Below are 21,992 nucleotides of genomic sequence, written 5' to 3' on the forward strand. Positions count from 1 at the left end.
AACATTTTTTTTTAATTTGAACGCCCAAATAAGTAAACTTTGTTTTATTATTACCGATTACTGATTTGTTTCGGAAGTAGAAAAAGGGTGACGTTGGTACATATCACCAAGAAGCCAAAAAAATTGAACACACGGAAGCTGATCCCGGTTTGGCCGGTGGCATCAAAGTGTTTACCGAATAGAAGAGCCGCCCAGGAGCCATTTCAGCTGCTTTTTCTGGTGTTTCTGTTGACGGCTTCGGCTTTGCTATCGTTGGAGTGTGTAGTGCAAAAGGTGAGTCAGAATGATTTTGAAAGTGTAATATTTTGAGCTGCAGCGAGATATTTGTTTGATGTTCAAGCTTGTAGCCGCGGATGCTCTTCTTAGACTCCAAATCAACAATTGTGTTTACAAATGAGACATGGCGAACAACGATAATCAAGTAATACAGTTCCACTGCTAATCAACATTGCTTGAATAAAAGCGTTACATTTGTTCCGAAGAAACCTGATTACATCTTGTTGTTAAGCTGAAGCTGAATAAAATGATCAAGCAAAAGTTGTTGAACTGTTAATAAGCTACTTGTTCCATTATATATTATATGTGGAATAACGGCATCTAATTAATCGGAAGCAGCTAGTACTCTGTCATTATTAGAGCACTGTTAGGCAGATGATGTGAATACCTAAACAACATTCTTTAAACTTCTGTTCGATTAGTTATTCAATGAGCAAAAATATGATTAACAAACGTGCAGTTTTCGATGCATGAAACATTTATTCGCCACTTTGTTCAACATATACTCTTGTTCAACTGTCGGAGCTTTCGTAGAACATTTGATCAACTCGCATACTTATTAATGGTTTTGAATTGTTACTTGGGAATGCTAAAGGATGTATAAAATACTGCTCTGTTTTTTGTGTATTTATCTAACAAATATTGAAAAGTTCGTCACGTCATGTTGATAATAGTATTGATAATAGTTAGTTGATAATAAATATTTTCTTTCATTTTTTGCATGTACACAAAAATTTGAATGGTTCGTCATCTTCGGTGTCGACATTTGTAATATTTTAGTCAAAATGAATAAATGTTTTGACTCAAATAAAGGTTGCATGAATCAAATCTTTGGTAAGTGAATCTAAATCATGTGACTCTCCCTATCCCCACTAACAAAAACTCCTTTCCGTGACAGTCGTGGAGAAGATGAGGTGATCTCGGTCTCTAGTAGCAACGTACGTCACACTAACATTCCTTCCCTTCCTCGATGACCGTAAGGACGTGGTCGGCGCCGTAATTGACTAATAAAGTTTGGAATTCTCGAACTGTGCACATTGAGAGCGGTAGCTACTCCCAAGCTCCGTTTGTTGGTTCCTTGTGCAATTTCGATTGTTCTGGTCAATCACGGAGTAGCAACTATGAATTGTACGGTCATCTATGCTCATGCTCATGCTCAATTTACATACCCTATTTACTGGAAAAGTGGAGATAACGCTGATCAGAAAATGCTCTATAAGGGTCAGTCTGTTTTTGTGATACTGAAGACAAAGCAAATATTAAGTTTATATTTTTTAGCTGTCGTACTCGTACATCAGTCGTGCACATATCAATTGAACACCCCAAGTTCTCCATGCAAACTTCGATCAAAAAATGTGAAGGCTCGGTCCAATATTTTACAAAAATTCTTTCACTATCACACTTCTAGGGTCCCGAACCCCTATTCTTTTTTTCTCATCCCATAACAAAATTTAGTGTGGAACGGTGTTATTGGCATCTTTAATTTGTCTGAGAAACCCTGTTGATGCCAGTTTCTTTTGAAATTGTCCAGAACGTGCGATACGATGGGACGTGCGTATATGACGCTTAGACCAAACTTGTAGCTCATAACAATACTATATGTAGTTATAACGCAATATAATGAATGAATTACGAATTTCCTAGGTATTGCGGGAGCGAATAGTTCTTTCTGAATTCTTTTTCGCAGATCTCAAACTCCAGTTATTGGGTGAGAAGCAGCTTTTAGCTGAAATGTTTATTTTAATAATTAGGGATTCTCTAGGACATATAATTTCAATTTGAGTACTTACAAAATTCAGTTTCGAGCTTATTTTAACTTATTTGTGCTCGTCTTTTGTACTCGTCCTGCAACCTGTGATATAAATGTACTTTAGATATAGGCAATCTAGTTTTAACGATTGTTACTTGCAATTGTATAGTTTTAGAATAAGTCTAGATAGAAATTTCAGCATATTGTTAAGTTCAATTGTAAAGAAATGGTAAATAAACTTTAAGATCCATCCGTTCACTCGGAAGAATCTCACTCAACAATGACAATTCTGCTATTGTCCCAAATCTCATTTTGCCTGTCATCAATTCTCTTTTTCTGTGACGTGAAAGAGCAGTGCTGGCAGCAACACTAGGTAAAAACTTTTAGTCTTCTGAGCAGCTTGACTGAAGACTGTATTTTTGTTAGGAATAGATGAAGCTTAGACCAAACTGGAAGCTGCTAAGATCACCAGCAGCGCCTTGTAGTAAATGAATTGAGAAACAGCCCCACAGGCAAGGGGTGTACCTACTACTTCGCACGGGTTTTTTTTTTTCAAATAGAAGAGAATTTAAGAATTTTTTAAAACTTGTGCGAAATTCAGAAATACTTATGAAAAATAAATCCAAAAATTAAAAGAGGGGTCAGGTTCAGGGTTAAACGGGAATAGTCTTCTGGCCCCGATACTTCCTCCCTTCTAGTAACGCCAACGTCTACCTGCCAGCCAGCCAGTGGCACCCAAGCCGTAATTCCAACAGCACAGAACATCGACTAGCTAGCTAGGTAAGAAGTGTAAGTCGCGCACCAAGCAAACAGCATATCATATCGATAGCAGCGTGGCGGGCCGGAGTGCACGGCGAAAAAACCGTTCAAAGTGGCCGCTCCAATTAGTCGCTAAACGTAGCTCGCCGCGAACAGTTCTCTCAGAATCGGATACCTATAGACGTTTGCGTTGGTTAGTCGTTAGTTGGTGGTGTTTGGGTGCAAACAGAATTCGGAAAGGTGCGAATATTCTCCCCCGTAACGGTTGGGTTCCGGCAGTGCAAGTGACGGAGATTCAGAAGCGTGTGATTGACACCGATTCATTGTGCTGAGTTCGGTTCGGCTCGGTGTGAAAGAGGTTCACTTGTTTGATTTTCGAGTTGGGCGATACGAGCCCGCCCGTGTGTGTGGAGTGTGTGACATCAACAGAGTTTTCTACACTCTCTGATAAGGGATATCATCGGATACTTATCACCGATAGCCGGGCAAAAGTGAATCAACAGGCAGTGGAAGCAGCAGCAGCAGAGGCAGCGACGTTCACCGAGCGAGCGGTTGTGCCAATTGATAAAGTGATCACTGTTTGCATTTCAAAAGTGGAAACCAGATATCACTGAACAACGAGGTGTGTATGTGGGTAAACATTTATCGGTGAGACATTATTCATGCTTTTGAATATCAACAGTGACTGTAGCATTCAGGCATTTCTGATCAAAACGCTTTCATTCCCGATAGTGAATTTTAAAATTTGATTTGGATGAGGATCTGGCCTTTCTTAGCTCATTGGCTACTACTCTTTTGGTGCTTCTATCCAGCCCTGTCGTCCTCCTTAGTCACGGTTAGTCGACGACTAAGGAGCTATATTTTTAAGTCAAAAACGATTTTTTTTTTCAAAATAACCATGTTAATGTAATTATTACCACCACCCACGTGGTGTACATTTCAAAAAATTCACTTCACTTTTTATGGAATTTGACATAAGTCGGTACCCACGACGGAGGCAAATTTTAGTGAAACGCTTATATTGGAGTATTTAGGGTCATTAAAATTGACAAAAAAATTGAGCGTGGTTCTGAAAGATCTTTTGTAGAATATATGTCTTACTGCTAGGAAAAGCTGGTTGCAAGTGGTTGAAAGCAAACGAAAGTTTTATTCATCTATTCACATTAATACGCGTTGATTTCAGTTAATGGCTACTAATATTAGATGGAGATACACATCATTTAATTAATGCTGTTGTGAATTCGTATGAAAGAACGCGATATGCTTATACTTAGATACATTTGTTTGCACTAAAACACATTGAAGATAACGCATAATCAATACGAGCATGCAATAATACGCGGTTTGTGACTACCGCTCTCCATCATCGATCAATTCCAATGTTCGTCAGATCACGATCTACCAGGTTCACTAATCTTGCTGCTGTATGCGCTTTCATGTACTTACTGGATCTGCGATGAACGCCAATTTTGCAGAGATGTAGTCCGGCATTCTTGCCCATCAAAGCCTTCCGACTTTGGTCACCTTCTAGACGTTAGGCTTGCCGTAGAATGTAGCGAGCTCGTTTTTCGTACAGAATGGAACGTAAGTTGCAAGTTTACACACAACAGAAGGACTTTAAATTATTGTTGAAGGTTTCAAAAGTGTGTTTTTCTGAAGGCATGTCTTATGACGTATTTTTCAAAAATGAGCCACCTATTTTTCAAAATTGATCCCCTTTGAGCACATGATTAATTTAAAGGGAAAACAACTCCAGAAGCTTCCTATTCATTTTCATTTCAAGTTTTCTTGTATTTTTTATGAATATGGTGAATTTGAAATTATAAGATTTCCTTGAATTGTTGAGGTTATGCTGTATTTTGAAAATGGGGAGACTTGATCCCTCTTTTAATGGTGTGTAATAAAATAATAATTATCTGACACGTTTAATCATTGAATATACTAGAATTTCGAGTAAATAGAGGCTTCCAAATAGAATTTTATTTTTCACATTTTTACTTCAACCTCTAATTGGATAGCTATTCCCTCCCATATAGCATTCCATAAGCAGTTAGAATAGGAGTATTAATGTTTTAACATGACAACTTTCAGTATGCAATCTACGAATTACTCCGTTACCACGCAACGCAACGCAACGCTTCCAAATAGAATTTTATTTTTCACATTTATAATGTGTGGGTAATCCTCGAGGGATCAAGTCTCCCCATGTCACTGTTGTATATACCAAGCTGCATTAATTAAAATATTTATATAACAGCCTTATTTGAATTAATACGTTTGACAGTATTTTATTTACACTATGTGCTGTAAAATTTTGACACGATTTGGTTCAATTTTTACAAAGTTATTGAGATTTTTCGGAATCGCCTAAAAGATTTCTGAAGGACTGAAAACAAACAATCAGCCATTAAAAAATAATGCAATGTACAATCAAAACCAATTGTAACCAAAACATTGCCGTCTGACATGATGTAGTTTTGGAAAAAATATGCTAGAAGAAAACTGTTTTTGATTCCGAGAAAATATGGGGGGAACAAGTCTCCCCAGGGATCAAGTCTCCTCAGTCTCCCCTATAATTTGCCTAAAACCGAATCGATGCAGTTACGGTGCATCCAATATCGGAAACTTCGGCTTCGCCGCATGGGTCATGCTATTTTTTTTTTGGCAAAAAATGCACTTAAGTTTATTGCTCGTTATTTGACATCTATCTATCTGAAGTCGTGGTTGCGAACGGTCGCGTTTGTCAAGTTAGCTCAAGTGTTTTTTTTTCTCTCTAATCGGATGCCTCCCAGCAAAAATATTTTTGAATATTTTGTGATATTTTTAAGAATTCAAAGCTTTATCCATCCATTGTGTGAAAAAGCAGAAATTGTGTAAATGGTGTAAATTGCTGGTCACAATAGAGGAACAGAACGATGGGCAGGTTCGACACGACGGGAATTACTAATCTGGCAAAAACTGCTCTGAAGAAGTCCCCTGAATCAAATTGATAAGGCACTGGATATCAAGGAAGACGAGGAAAAGGGGGTGGAGCCGATAGGAAGCGAAATGCTGAATGTCGAGGTGAAAGCAAGACGAAACCGTGTACTCCAGTGATCGGTGAAGCAAAAGGGGTTGTTATGCGGTGAAAGGCCAGAAGGACAGAATCTGGAGATCGTTTACGGGGTCATTTTTTAAGCAACCAACAAAAGCTGTGCGATTCCAGGATAGCGAAAGTTCCGGCTGGCGTAACCAAAGCAACAGCAGAAGAGAACATCGTCACAAAATTATGGGAATGAAATTAAAACGGCGAAGTCATCAGGTATTGAGTTCATGCACGACCTGAGCGAAACGGAAAAGAAATGAGAAGAATTCCGAAAATCGTGGAGATCCTGGAGAAGAGGAAGTTCCGGTTGTTGAATCTTGGAAAACAGCACGCAGAACTTCATGAACACAATTGTCAGTTGAGCACTCACAAGGTGTTCCCATTTGGTGAGTTCGCTCCATGCTTTTTGCTTTATAGCTACATTTTACATTACCATTATATCGAACCAACTTATAATTTCATATTAATCCATTACTTAATTATATTAAATCCCAGACCATTCACGTATCAAAATCCCATCTTTCTATTCACGAGGGCGTCGGTGAGTCGCTGGCATCTCGATGAATAGATATCATCCTTTTCCTAACTATGTATCCCTTCCCATCCACAAAACGTATTTCTTATCGTTTCAGAGAGCGAGCAATGGCGCTTAAACCTAGGCTTGTTAGCCAGGACACAGTGTAAATGCCTGTGCCCCATCCCTGGAGCAAAAAGGCCCAAGGAGTGACAAAATCTTTTAGCTACGTCACTCCCAACGTTGGTGTTTAAATATACTAAAACATTTACTCTTAAGACCAACACATTTACATGATACAAATACAGTTACACAATCTAAATCTTGACGTATCACTCGCTTATAGTGAATCCCAAATCAACCCATTCCAAATATCCAATTCCTTGACACCTATGGGGGCGTCGGTGAGTCGCTGGCCTTTCATAAAGTAGATGTCATATCATCACATCCTTTCCTATCCTCGTAACGGAGAAGATGGGCGTGGCCGGCAATGGAAGTTTTCATGCCTTTTTTGCTTCAACCTCTGATTGGATAGCTGTTTCTCCCAAATAGCATTCCATAAGCAATTAGAAAAGAAGTATTAAAGTTTTAACATGACAACTTTCAGTATGCAATCTACGAATTACTCCGTTACCACGCAACGCAACGCAACGCAACGTTATTTGACATCTTTCTATCTATATTCTATATATATAAAAATGCAGTGGCATACGTGGGACCGCGCATAACTTGCGAACGGAAGGTCCGATTTTGATCGTCTTTGTTTTGTTCCGTTAGTTTTCATCCAAGGAAGGTTTATGAGGCAAAAAACATATAATATTTATGGAAAATTTTGATTTTTTAATGCGTTTTGTATTTGTTGATGGAACTTTTGATATTCACTGATTACACCCCTGTTTCATTACAGGGACTTCTGGAATTATTTTACGCCATTTATATTAAATACATTTTACACGCGCCTAAATGGAGGCATGCACGTATACGGCCTCCGCTTTATCATCTTATGCAACATCTTATATGATTACTGGTTGTCTGGGTGTCCCTCTGTTATTGGTTATTTTCGGTCACTGATTTTAGGCAGAATTACTTTAGAGCTTCCAACGTTTCGGCCCTGAGGAAGACCCAAACCAAGGGCTGAAACGTTGGAAGCTCTAAAGTAATTTCGCCTAAACTCAATTTTGACCGGAAATAGCCAATGACAGAAGGACAAGTTAACATTTAAGCCATTTTTTCCCATTATTACTCCACAGGATTCTTCAGAAACTATTCAAGGAATTCGATCCTAAAATCTATCAAGGTTTGTTTCAGAAACTCCTCCAGCGATTTTTTTTCCAGAAATCCTTCCATAATATTTCAAGAGATTAAGATATTCTCTGATGATTTTCTCAAGAAATTTCTCTAGGAATAATTTTAGGTTGATTTCTATGGATTCCCTTTGAAACTCAATCAGAAATTACTTAAGAAATTTTTCTTAACCTTAGTAAGGTCTTGGGGTCTTTTTTGCCTTTTTCAAATTTCAGCTTTGGTTTGGCTTTAATTTTCTGACAATTATTTTTTCGCGGAAATAAACCTTTCTCAAAAATTAAAAGCACTGGGACCCTGGGGTAATTTTTTACCCCAAACATTGTACAGCTCGCAAATATCAGTGGCTTGTCCGATTTTAGATCTCTTTTTCTCAAAAGAAGGGGGCACATGTCAAGTTTTGAAAACCGTCGGATAAATCCGGATTAGATCACTGTGCCCACCGGGAACCTGTTTCAACTAAAAATGCCGCTTTAGAGACCATAACCTTGGCAAGTTATAACTGCGCTACCAAACAAGTAATCCGGAACCGGAAAAGTATTTTTTTTATTGTTGCTGTGCTTGAAAATCCACAAATTTCATTCACTCTATGCATTTTTTTTGCATAACTTCCCTGCATGCTTCGCTGAGCTGAATTGAGGAACATCTTGTTTAGGACCATTTTTGAAGGGTTCTAGTCATGTCTGGTCAATGCGGAACCGGTTCCAGGGATCCCGGAACGTGGCCAATTGAGTAACGACAATGAACTTCTTATAATTTTCGCTCCATAACCCGGCGCTACATCCCGGGCAGAAAAGAATTACAAAGCAATGGCAAGTTTTACCATTAAAAATGAATTACTGAATGGTGAAATTTGCCATTGGTTTGTTTGAAATAAGTGACAAAAGAGCAAAAATAAGTACTGACATTGTTCGATGAAATAACTAAAGAATGTCAAATTTTGGCATTACAATAGCAAACCAAGAACAAAAAAATAAGGTTGAGAATTGCAAAATATGCCATTATTGAGTTATTGAAAACAGAACAATAGCAAAATTAGTTTTTCACTAGTCAACCAAAAGAAGAGTATGTTAAGTTGTTAATTCCAGTAACATAATTAAATTTTTTTGAGTTTTCTGGTTGGAATGTAATTGCAAATAAATATCAAAAGTTACCATTAGAATAATCAAAATTTAAAGTTTATTATTATGTTGTTCTTGATAAGTTCCAAAACTCTGCGATGGTTCATGATGATGCTATTGACATGTTGTTTTAAACTCTTCATAAAGAAATCATGAATGGCAAAATTAGTTATGAAAATAAAATTTGTTATTCTTTTGTTTTTGGTTTGCCCGGGATGGCTCTACCTTCGTGAATTTTCATGTCTGATACACAAATAAATAGTTATAAATAGTCATCATCATCTTCTTCTTCTTCTTCTTGGCGTAACGCCCCAACTGGAACAAAACCTTCTCAGCTTATGCCCGAGGGATGAACATTAGCCTGGTACACGGTTTATATGGGAAAATACAAAAAAATGGAAAAAACTCAAGTTCCTGTATACTTTTTGAGTTCCATTTTGGTCCCATATCAGCTGTGCAAAATTTCAGATCGATCGGAAAAACTATATTTTAGCGCCCGCCATTCTTAGTTTTTCATACGATTTACTATGGGGAAATTTTACTCCCGCAAAGAAAAATCGCTAGGAGTCAACCCTAGATCCCTAAAAATAAGTCGACGAATGATTTCTGTAGAATACTTTACTAGGAATCAGACCTCCGAAGACAGCAAATCGATGCGAAGTTCGTGGAAAAAGTTATAAGGCCTCACCCGATCGATAAAATAACGAGATTTTATTATTTATTATTATTCCTTATATGTTAAACAGCGTTTGCATGCCATTCGGTTTTCAGTCAATAACTTTTTTTTTTTTTATCTAGTTCGTTTATTTGGGGCTCAATCGCGTATAACGCTTTACGGAGCCGAGGATCTTTCTTTGTACTTAATAGTATACATTATACAGAGTAATAACTTTTTAATGATATCTGTTAGTAATGGGTGGAAGCCAGGGTACTCGTGGCAGCTCGAGGTTAGGAGGTCACATTTTGAGGGATGGACAGGGTAAGGATTGGGCCAAAGGTTTCACTGCTGCTCATCCGGGGGTGAATCGCATCTTGCTAGCGTATTCGGTGCCTTGTGGTGTTGGTACCAACTTGTTGTGGGACTTGGTTTTCCGGATGGCCAGGAGCAGCTTGGTAACACAAAGAGGACAAAACAGAGAAAAAAAAAACTGGAGAAGAAAGCACAAGCAAATTAAACTTTTATACCAGCAGAGCGAAGAAAGTCGAAAATACATCCCATGTATGTGACATCGCGGGTCCCCAACACATCTCTCACAAGAACAAAGGGTTGTCTACCTCGGGCCTCAAGGGTATCCAAAAGTAGCGCTCTGGAGGCGTCATTATCCGGGCATTGCCAAACAACGTGGTCGATGTCATCATAACCGGAACCGCACTTAGTACAAACATTGCTCAACGCGAGGTTAATCCTGTGTAAATGCGCGTCTAGCGAGTAATGGTTGGACATAAGTCTTGACATCACGCGAATGAAATTGCGACTTACATCCAGACCATACCACCACACTCGCAAAGAAACATTAGGAATAATGGAATGTAACCACCGTCCCAGCTGGCCATCTCGCCAATCATTTTGCCAACTTTGAAGAGAACTCTGGCGAACAAAATGGAAAAATTCATCATGTGAAATTCTTCTATCATAGATCTCACCTTCCTGTGCGCCCACCTTTGCGAGAGAGTCCGCCTTCTCATTGCCATAAATTGAGCAATGTGAGGGGACCCATACAAAGGTAATCTTGTATGATCTTTCGACCAGTGCACCCATCTGCTCCCTTATTTTTGTAAGAAAGTAAGATGAATGTTTTACAGGTTTCATCGACCGGAGTGCCTCAATCGAACTAAGGCTATCCGAGAAGATGAAGAAATGGTCTACGGGCATGTTTGAAATCATCCCCAAAGCGAAGTTGATTGCTGCCAGCTCAGCAACATAAACCGAACAAGGTTCCTGAAGTTTGCGGAAGGCGGTGAAATTTTCATTGAAAACACCGAAACCAGTGGATCCATTTATGCGAGACCCATCAGTGAAGAATCTCTTACAGGAATTGACATTTTGGTACTTTTCGTTAAAAATGCGAGGAATAGATATACATCGAAGTTGATCTGGTATTCCATGAATAGCTTGTTTCATGGACAGATCGTATTTAACAGAGGAACTGTCATTAGTGAAGTGTACACGGGGAGGATTATAACTTGGTAGGCTTATATCAGATGACATGTAGAACAGATAGATTCTCATGAATTTTGATTGAGTGTTCAGACTGAGCATTTCTTCGAAGTTTTCAATGACAAGTGTGTTGCTCACTCCACACTTGATAAGTAACCTTAGCGAGAGCTCCCAGAATCGGTTCTGGAGTGGTTTCACCCCTGCCAGGACCTCAAGGCTCGCATTATGCGTTGAGTGCATACAGCCGAGAGCAATACGCAAACAACGGTATTGAATTCGTTCCAACTTTATTAGGTGGCAGTTTGCTGCTGAGTGGAAGCAGAAAGAGCCATACTCAATAACAGAGAGAATAGTCGTTTTGTAAAGTTTTATGAGGTCTTCCGGGTGAGCACCCCACCATGTTCCGGTAATTGTGCGTAGAAAATTGATCCTTTGTTGACATTTTTGCACCAGATACTTGATTTGGGTACCCCAAGTGCCTTTTGAATCAAACCAGACCCCAAGGTATTTCGAAGTCAAAGACTGGTCGATTTCTATTCCCAAAAGATTGAGTTTCAGTTGGGCTGGGTTCCGCTTTCTAGAAAACACAACCAATTGAGTTTTTTGCGGAGCAAACTCGATCCCTAAATCTCTTGCCCAGATTGACAGATTATTTAGAGAATTTTGCAATGGTCTTTGCAACATTTCTGCATGTGGGCCTTTTAGAGAAACCACAGCATCATCTGCAAGTTGTCTTAGCGTGCATTGTCCTTCCAAGCAACTATCAATGTCTTTCACGTAAAAATTATAAAGCAAGGGACTTAAACATGAGCCTTGGGGTAGGCCCATGTAACTTATTCTGGAAGTTGTCAGTTGTCCGAGATTGAAGCTCATATGTTTTTCTGACAACAAATTATACAAGAAATTATTTAAAATTCCTGGAAGTCCACTATTGTGCAGTTTTTCTGACAATATTCCTATGGAAACTGAATCAAAGGCGCCCTTAATATCCAAGAAAACTGAAGCCAGTTGCTCCTTTTCCGCAAAGGCCAGTTGAATATCTGTTGAAAGCAACGCTAGACAATCGTTTGTTCCTTTGCCCTTGCGAAACCCAAACTGTGTATTTGAAAGCAAGTTATTCGATTCGACCCAATGATCGAGTCGTGATAGGATCATTTTTTCCAACAATTTCCTTAAACATGATAACATAGCAATTGGGCGGTATGAATTATGATCAGACGCTGGTTTACCAGGCTTTTGAATAGCTATTACTTTGACCTGTCTCCATTCATGCGGAACGATGTTGTTCTCCATGAATGAGTTGAACAGGTCCAGTAATCGTCTTTTCGCGATATCTGGGAGATTCTTTAGAAGATTGAACTTGATCATATCGCATCCCGGAGCGGAATTGTTTGATGAAAGAAGAGCCATAGAAAGTTCCAGCATAGTGAAGGGTCTGTCCAGAGAACCGTCTCTTGGGGATGTTTCCCAAGAAATCGGTTGTGCTGGGACTGAGTCTGGGCAGACCTTTTTCGCAAAGCTGAATATCCAACGGTTGGAGTATTCGTCACTCTCATTAGAATAAGAGCGGTTTCGCATGTTGCGAGCCACTCTCCAAAGCGTTGTCATTGAAGTTTCTCTTGAGAGACCCTCAATGAAGTGTCGCCAATAACTACGCTTCTTCGCTTTCAGCAGGTTTCTCAGCTGTCTTTCGAGCTTTGCGTACTCTTGATAAAGATCTGAGGTACCGTGCCTACGAAAAGTTTTGAAAGCATCAGATTTTTTAAGATACAACTGGGTGCAATCATCATCCCAACCTAGTGTGGCTGGTCTTCTTTTGAAGGTTGCACTTGGAACACGTCGTTTTTGTGATTCTAATGCACTCTTATATATCAGTTCAGACAGGAATCGATACTCATCCAAAGGTGGGAGGGGATTGAATGATTCGATGCCAAAAGATACCGCTTCTGCATACTTTTGCCAATCGATATTCCTTGTGAGGTCAAAAGGAACCTGAATTGGATGATCTGACCTTTCACTATTATGCTTTATGGTGGTTATAATGGGTAAGTGATCACTACCATGAGGATCCTCGATTACCTTCCACAAGCAATCGAATGATAGTGAGCTTGACCCCAGTGATAGGTCGAGACGACTTTCTTTGCCGTCAGATGCAATACGTGTCACTTCACCTGTATTTAAAATGTTCAAATTGAAATCGTCGCACAAATCATAGAAAATGGCCGCTCTATTATCGTCATATGGTTCGCCCCACCCTGTACCATGCGCGTTCATATCACCCAGAATTAAAACTGGATGTGATAGTGCAGAAACCGCATTCCAAAGATGACGGCGGTTAATTGAAATTCTTGGAGGAATGTAAACGGAAGCTACGCAAAGTTCTTTACCCTTTACGTTTATTTGGCAAGCGACGATTTCTACGCCAGGATGAGTCGCGATTGGAATTCTATAAAATGAGTAAGTCTTTTTGATCCCCAAAAGAACTCCCCCATAATGATCATCTCTATCCTGGCGTATAATGTTAAAATCGTGGAAGTTGAGTTCATCTTCAGAAGAAAGCCATGTTTCACAAAGGGCAAAAATATCACAATCAGAGTTGTGAATCAAAAACTTAAACAGGTCTAATTTAGGTTTTAGACTATGACAGTTCCACTGTAGCACAGTGATCATATCTTGTACCTCACTTGATGAATTATCCATCGAAAGATATGATCGCAGCAAGGAGGGGCCATGATTGTGTCAGATTCCGAAAATATTCTTCTACTGTAGGTATAAACATATCAATAATGCCTCTTAATGTTTCTGGAAGGCTGAGGGCATTATATAAGCGATCAACGAGAACCCTAAAAGTAAACAGTCCTCGCTTGGGTCTAGGAGGCTTGCTTGAACTGCGAGGAACTTTGGTAGCTTTTTTCTTGCTACCTTGTCGATTATTTCTCTTTGAAGTGTATTTAACAGGCGGAGACGGGGGTGACAGGTTCTTGCTACAACATGGAGCTGAAGCTAGAGGAACCTGATTCTTCGGAGTTTTTAAGTTTACCCCGTCTCCTTTATCATTAGGCAAACTTTTGAGGGAAGACTTTAAAAAGACCTTTCGGCGCAATCCCGGGGAAGATGATGACTTCCTTTTTCCAGGTGCGTGTACCTCCGAAAGAGATCCACCCTCATCAGTTTCGCCATCGTCCTGATCATCGGAAGACAACTCCTGATAGGGATTTTCAACTGGGACAGCTGATTCAGACACGGAATCTGGTGTTTTAAAAGATTTCACCATCTCCGCATATGTCTGTTTGGAGCGCTTTATGATAGAGCGACTCTCATTTCGAATGCGTCTTTTGTAAGCCGGGCAAACTTGCAAGTCGTGTGGATCTCCGCCACAGTAGCTACATTTTTCCGCTTCCTGTGTGCAAGAGTCCTCCAAGTGAGCTTGGTTGCATTTGCCACAACGGGGCTTGTTGTCGCAAAAGCTATCACTGTGACCAAACTGCTTGCATTTGGTACAATTAAAAACCTTCGGCCTAAAAAGATGCACTGGGTAAAAACCACCATCAATTACAACAAATTCCGGGAGGACGGAACCTGGAAAAGTCACTCGAAAAGACGCTGAAGGCGAGTACACCTTTTTATTTCCTTCCATGGAAACCTTAGATAAGCGTTTACAGTCTAGGATAGCCACATCAGGAATTGACCTATTTTTGAATCGACCAAAGCCGGTCTTGATGTCCTCACATGTCAGCATTTCGTCGAGGATCTTCCCCTCCACCTCCACTTCTCGTGCTGGCACATAGACCGCGTATTCAACAGTAAACGCTTCGTGTTGAGCAATTTCATTTGCTGCTTTGTAGCTAGGTGCGGTAACACGCAGCTTGGATGCTTTCACTTGGTGAATAACGGTCCCAGGATACTTACGCGTCAGCTCTCGAGAAATCGAAAGCATATTCAATGGTTTGCATTTGCGCCGGAAATAGACAACCCAAGGTCCAGGCGAAGATGGCTGATAAAACCGCGTACGAGCAATGATATCATTGGGAGGCGTTTCGCCTCCAATCGAATCGTCCATGTGGAAACAAATTTATGGAAAATAACTCAAAAGTGCAAAAGAGGAAGAGAAAAACCTTAAGGTATTTACAGTGCACTTTCTTCCTTAGGACGACAACTGTTTGGTTTGTAAACCAAACAATGTTAATAATATATAGAAAAAAAATAAAGCAAAAAAAAAAAAAAACTTGTACTAATAATATACGAATTCAATTCTTATGTTTATTTTAGCGCACCCTGTAGGATGCAGAAAAACGGTATTGAAAAAAAAAAAATAGCTAATAAAAAAAAACAAAAAAAAATGTTCTGTTATTTACAGTTTGTACACCCTTACCCGTATACAGTAGTTTGGGAACCACTGTTATGGATGTCAAAAAAAAGCACGTGGTCGAATGTGGACTGGGGATACAATAGACAAAAGCGATCAAAACAAATTGGGCGGACAAAAGAGTGTATCGAAAGAGTGATACTTATCTGACCGGAGCAGGTAGATATTTATCACAGGCAGGCAGATGGTAAAGCTGTCCGTCGCGTCTGCCTTCGCACCCGTCGCCGCCGTCCTCTTTGTTGACGGAGGGGCTGATGATGGCGATAATGATGACTTTTGGATGCGATTATTCTTTGACCTTGATGTACGATGATGCAAGCACCTCGCTTCCGCGTTGCGCTGGATACCACCTTGCGACACTACACTTCGCACAAGCAGGAGAATGCACGATATAAAAAACCTTCCGCAATTGCGGGGGAAAAAACTCTACTTCTACGAGGTCTATCGCGTGGTGAGATACGGAGCACACGTCCGACTCGTCCAAATGCACAACAGGGAATGCAATAATAGGGAATGCAATAACTTTTTCCTTTTTTTTTTTTTTTTTTTCCACATGCCTCAGATCGCTTTGCGGTCTTCGGAGGGTTAATTCCTCGTAAAATTTCCAACAGAAATCATTCATCGATTTATTTTTAGGGGTTAAGGGGCAACCTGTGGCGATTTTTCTTTGAAAAAGTGATTTTCCCCATACTAAATCGTATGAAAACCTAAAATGGCTGGCGCTAAAATATAGTTTCTCCGATCGATCTGAAATTTTGCACAGTTGATATGGGACCAAAATGGAACTCAAAAAGTGTGCAGGAGTAAAATGTCTTTTTGTGTCCCACGCTAATGAACATGCTGTGGCTATTGCGGCCCCAAACAAACAGTCATACTGGTACGTACCATGCTTACCGCATGCTTACCGGTTTGAACAACTATATTGTATTGCTCTCAGATTAGTACAACAAATGTAGGCTTTCGTCGACTTAATCTTCATCATGTATCTTTACTGTGATGTTTTTGGTATGAAAATGTACAATTGATGATCCCGATCTTTCCAAACCACCAGAGAAATCCAAATTGTGTTACATACTTTTATACTATTTCTGCAACAGAAGTAGACTTTTGACAATCAATTAAATCCCTTCAGGAGCTTCACCGGTAAATCCTCTAAAATTTCCGCAGGGATTTTCTCTATGAGTTTACCAGAGCAACTATTGAAGGTATTCCAGATCGACTTCCTATAGGAAATTTCGATACTGCTGGGAAATTAATGAAAACAATGTCCTGAGGAACGCTTGAAGGAATTTCGATCGATCGCGTGTAGGAATTTTCTGAGGAACTACTGAACGAAATTCCGGAGTTTTGCTGAAGTCTTGTTAGAAACCCTAGAAGAATTCCCGGTGAAATTCCTAATAGAATTCCTGTAGAAGTCCTTGAGGAACTCCTGATGGAACTCCTACAAGAAAATGCGTTAGAGTTGATTTCTGGTGAAACTCCTTGAAAATTTTGTGTAGGAAACCCTAGCAGATTTCCCGAAGTCTAGAGAAATTTTCGGTGGAAATCCTAGAAGAATTCACTGTGGAGCATCCAGATAAACTAACGGTGGCTCTTCTTGAAGAATCTCTAGTGGCACTGCTAAAGGTTTCCCGATTAAACTACTCGTGGTATTCCCGCTGTAAGTTCTAAAGAAAAATTTCCGTAGGAACTCCCTATAGAAATTCTTTGTCGTAGCCCTGAAGGAGATGTCGGCGGATCTCTTGGAGGAATTCACAAAGCATCTGTGTGGCGGAGCTTCTACAGCTCCCAGAAGAATTTAAACTTTTAATTTTTTTTTTGTCTGTATTAACGAGATTTTTAACCCTAGGCTAGTTCATCTCGGGACCCACGTTTTACTTCCCTTCCGAAGGAAGAACCCACATTTTGTGAGTATGTCGGGAGTGGGATTCGATCCCAGGTCCTCGGCGTGATAGTCAAGTGTTCTAACCACCACACCAGGTCCGCTCCACAAAAACTTTTAAATGAATCCAGCGCCGGGGCCCGTGCCGCAAATGGTCACACGTTCGCTTCATAAGCAGATGGTCATGGGTTCGATCCCAGCCCCAGCACTTTCGTCAGTTGCTCTTTCCCCTTGAGAGCAGCTGACACTGACCCTCTTCTGAGCCCATGGCTCAAACGGACCCGGACACTTGGACATTGCCGAACGGCAACTCATAATGGACCCCCAATCGGAATGGAAATAGGAACAACCAACAGCTACCCGCTTCCTCGTGCTCATCATTCTACCATGATAGGGCAGAAAGTGAAGGCAGCGCGAAAAGCTACGATTAAGCTTTCGTGCCTAACACTGCCGAAAGCTTTTTCTATGTCAAGAAGTGCTACCCCAGAGAAATAACCTTCAGATTTATTGGAACGAATAAAATTCGTTACCCATAAAAGTTGATGGGTAGGCAACTTATTTTGAAGTTTTTCAAAAAGGCAGTTGTTAAGACGGTAAGGACCTGCAATATGCGGAGTTCGTCTTCCTCAAATGCCTTTTTTAGGATTGGGTATTTAGAAAATTTATTTATTTATTTTGTTGTTTATTCAAGTATCGCTGAGCTTGTAAAGAAATAGGTTGAAAAATTGCATTGTAAGCAACATATTGCTTCCAGCTAGTATGGCTCTAGCATTGAATCTTGTTCTCATTTTGGCGGACTATATCGTACTGAGTCTGATGCTGTGTCAATTCAATGAATGAGCCAGAAAATCCGATGCAACGTCATCAAGCCTAGAAGATGAATCCTTAGCGCGGAAAACTGGGACACCCATTGACAGAGATTCTCGATTTAATAGAGTTTCCATTTCTGCGAATGTCACTCCAGTCAGTCAGTCAGGCAGTCAACCAGACGATGATGCCTTTGGGCGATGACAGCTGTGGTGTCTACATATATGCATGGCAGCCAGTCTACCGTCGACGAACGGAAGCATTTCCGCTCAGCTGATGTACGTACAGGCCACTTTGGAGTGGGTACTCTAACGTTGAACAGGAGATTACATCCACCGTCTATTGTGAGAGCAAGTAAATATCTTGTAAATCGATACAAGATGGTAATATTTATTACTCGGTTCCAGTCAGGGTAACAGCCAGTACTGAAAATGTCGTTTCGACATATCTAGATTCAATCACCTACAGCTGATCTCAGAAGCTGAACCTGAAAATAATGTATATGAAAAACTTTTGTTGCTAGATCAGTTCTACAAAAGAGTTACAAAAAAACGCCGCACATTTTTTTCATATACCATATTTTTGAGTCCAGTTTTGGAATGAGCTGTAAGTGATTTAATAGAATTTGTCAAAATGTCATCTTCAGCACTACAGAAGTTTTCCAAAGCCAAAAGTCAGATTGATTATGGTTTTCCGTAAGTAATTAATTTTAGCCTCGTGATGCTAATATACTAATGGGTACTATTGGAGAACAATCGATAACTGCAGTGTCTTGAATCAAATGCCAAGCGTCTGATTTTTACCATACTATAATGGATAGTATAACCATTTCTAAGAAATTTTACATGAACTGCAGCTCTGCTACACGCATAGTCCGCCCATCGATTAAAACCGTCTTAATTTAAACTTGAAAAATGCTTGCTTAGCATTTTAACACTCCCACTATTGCCTACCAAACAGCCTTCATATAGACGCCGTTTTGTTTGTTTTCACATGCAGGGCATTTCGTGTCACGGTAACCCGTTGCTCATGCTGCATCGGAGAGATCCACCCGATCCACCTGCTAGGGTAAATTGTCAGTTTCTGCACACATCTATATGTAATGCTCGCTTCTCTGCAACTGTGTATGCAAGTTTTTTGACGAAACTAAAATTACATGTTTTTTCTTGCTATCTGTGTAGATTTTTGTAAAATAATGCAATTATAGATTGACTTAATGGTTGAAATAATTCAACTGTTTTATTCGCCCTATAATAGTTGGCACTTCACCCTACTACTTCCAATCTATTATCTTCCTGTCAGCCGATTCTCAATTGGCAGTTCAATAGCGGCGATGCGCGCACTTCAACAAGTGTTTTAGCTCCGGCAAACTAACGACAACAGCAGCAACAAGCGAGCTCCTCTGTTATCGTCTACCTACTACGGGTATGGCCAGGGGAAAAAAGTGCCAGCCATTGAACCACAACAGCACATCTATTCTAAATAAGTAGAGACGATGCTAATCGCGTTCACATGATGATGGGAAGTGATCGCGCGCTGGACGGGCTTCGGGCTGCTCAATAGAATCGCGCAACCCGCATGCATCACCGGGGCAACGGATGCCGTCCTCCTCCCCCTCAGCTCTGTAGTTGAAAGGTGCTAATGAGCGAGCGACAACGACTAGGTATGAAGATGCGATGGCCGTCGGGTGGTGGGTGGGATGCGATGTGCAGATTGAGACTACCCGACCCGCGCGCTTGTCAGCCAGCCAGCAGCCGGCGGCGTGAGTGTGTGGCTTTGCGGTTGTGTGTTGGGGTTTTGTTATCATTTCGGGGACAGGTGTGAAACCACGTGCGTGCTTGGTCGGCTGGGGTGATTAGTGTCTATGTAGGGGTGTCAGGGCTGTAACTGGAAGCAAGCAAATAGGCAGGGGATACTGTGGAGCCCGAATGGTATTGCCTTAGCGAAAAACAGCTGAATATTATTTGTTTATTTTACAACACATTTCTTTAATTCAAGTAGGGTAAAAATATCATAAATTTAACACAAATTACACTCAGAGCCGTAACGTGCGGTTGGCCAGGTTGGCCCCTACCAAGGCGTCGAAAAGGCCTAAGGCTAGAAGGAAACATGAAGATGCTATTTATTTCTTCAATGTTATCAAGATTTCATTATTTAAAATATCTAAGATTGATCATGTGTTTTTACGTTCTTCCAAAAATTTAGATCTTTCTAGATTATTTTGAATATTTCTTATTATGTTAGTTGGGAATTTAGATACCTACTTTTCTGTCTTGCGAAGCTATTTTAGTTTTTTCCTTACAAGCAAAACAAAACCAATAAACTTTCGAAAGGCTAGTGATAGTTTCTTTTTGCAGATTCCTTAACATTCGTACTGAGAAAGGTCTTAAGGATTTTCTGCGCATTAAATGAAATAAAGTGTTTATAAAAAAGTATTTTAAATGAAAAAAAAGCAAACAATACTTTGTTATTTAATTCATCCAATTTTTATTGTCAGTAAATGTTTCTTAGTGCTTAAACTTTTACAAATCTAGCTGGAATTTTTAAGTCACCCAGAAAACTACCAGTGAACTCTTTTTTATTCCTGATCCCTCAAAACAAATTTAATATTCCAGAAATTCCTTCATTAATTTTATTAGGCATTTTCTTTAGATTTCTTTTGCTGGATTTCCTTGAGAAAATATTTCAAAAATATTTCAGAAATTCTTTAAGAAATTTTCCATTGAAAAATTATGTAAACATTACTCTAAAAATTCTCTCAGAAACTCCATTAGAATAACTAGACCAATAAGTCCAATGTCGCGACTGTTTGTGTGACTAACATCTAGTTTGCCACGCCCTTACAGCGTCAGTAGCGGTCCTAGAAGTATCAAATAAATTTTGGTAAACAAAACAAAAGATGCTCTTCAAGCTGGGCAATTAAAACAATCAATTATTAAACTTTACTATTACTTTAGAGCTTTTAGTAGAACTTGTTACTTCAGACTCTAGTTTAATTTAAAAACACTAATGGCCTCTTTAACTGGGATGCTTGGAAATAGTGATTTAACGTCGAATGAAACTAAAATTTCATCGTCGTTAACGGATAAATTCTGTACTAGTTCTGTGAATTGTTCGGAAGTGTTTTTAAATTAAACTAGAGTCTGAAGCAATTATTAAAATTAAAGTTATGAATTTAATTAAATAGGAAAAGTGACAACGGCGCCATTGAAGTTCTAGTGTATTTCTATTAAAACTCCTTTAGAAATTCTTAAAAAAAATCGTATAAAAAAATTGTTCTGGATATTTGTTTTGAATTTTTTTTTTTGAAGGAATTACTAAATTCTTTTAGGCTTCAGGCAGTTATCTAGGAGTTTATTCAAAAATAAGTTAAACGATTCCTCCCGATAATTTTCTAAGAATTTTATTGAATAATGTTCCACAATTACTTCAAAGTTACAAAGTTTTCTTTGGAATTCTTCTAGAGATTCCTTTAAAAATTATCCTTAAGGATTGGGTACCTATAAACTCTTCAATAGATTTTCTCAGTATTTCATCCATGGATTCTTCTATGGATTTCTCTAGGAATACGACCAAAATTTCCTTCAGAAAGTCATCTAAAAGAAAAAATCTATCACACCGCTTAGTGTGCAGGTTTTTGTTAGATTCTTAAAATACAAAATATGTTCGTAGTTATACTTGTTTAAAAGAAATAGATCTTGAATAATTTTTGGGCGACTCTCATTAAAATTGCTAACGAAGAAAATAAAACAAAATCGAAAGGGAATTTGTTTCTTCGAAACACCAAAATACAACTTTTAAAAAAATAACTATAAACTTAGCTAATTAACCATGTCTAATTGTCGTGGGGCGCCAACCTGGATGCTTGCCAAGTGCGCCATGGGACCACGCTACGGCTCTGAGCATTGTTGGACTCGGTAAGCTGATGATCATTTTTAGTTTAGAATCATGCCTTGAGTTCGAAAAAGTGAA

General features: G+C 39.5%; 1 protein-coding gene across 1 annotated transcript in view; it reads left to right on the plus strand.

Annotated features, from left to right (window-relative positions):
- Positions 1 to 2,958: 2,958 nt before the first annotated feature.
- LOC109405896 (guanine nucleotide-binding protein subunit gamma-e) overlaps positions 2,959 to 21,992 on the plus strand; it is a 138,484-nt gene continuing 119,450 nt past the window's right edge. The window contains exon 1 of the mRNA XM_062850642.1: positions 2,959 to 3,407. The gene's annotated coding sequence lies outside the window, so the exon portion shown is untranslated. The remainder of the gene's footprint in view (positions 3,408 to 21,992) is intronic.

Source organism: Aedes albopictus, chromosome 2 (assembly GCF_035046485.1).
Source record: "Aedes albopictus strain Foshan chromosome 2, AalbF5, whole genome shotgun sequence".
In the NCBI taxonomy this organism is placed as follows: Eukaryota; Metazoa; Arthropoda; class Insecta; order Diptera; family Culicidae; genus Aedes; species Aedes albopictus.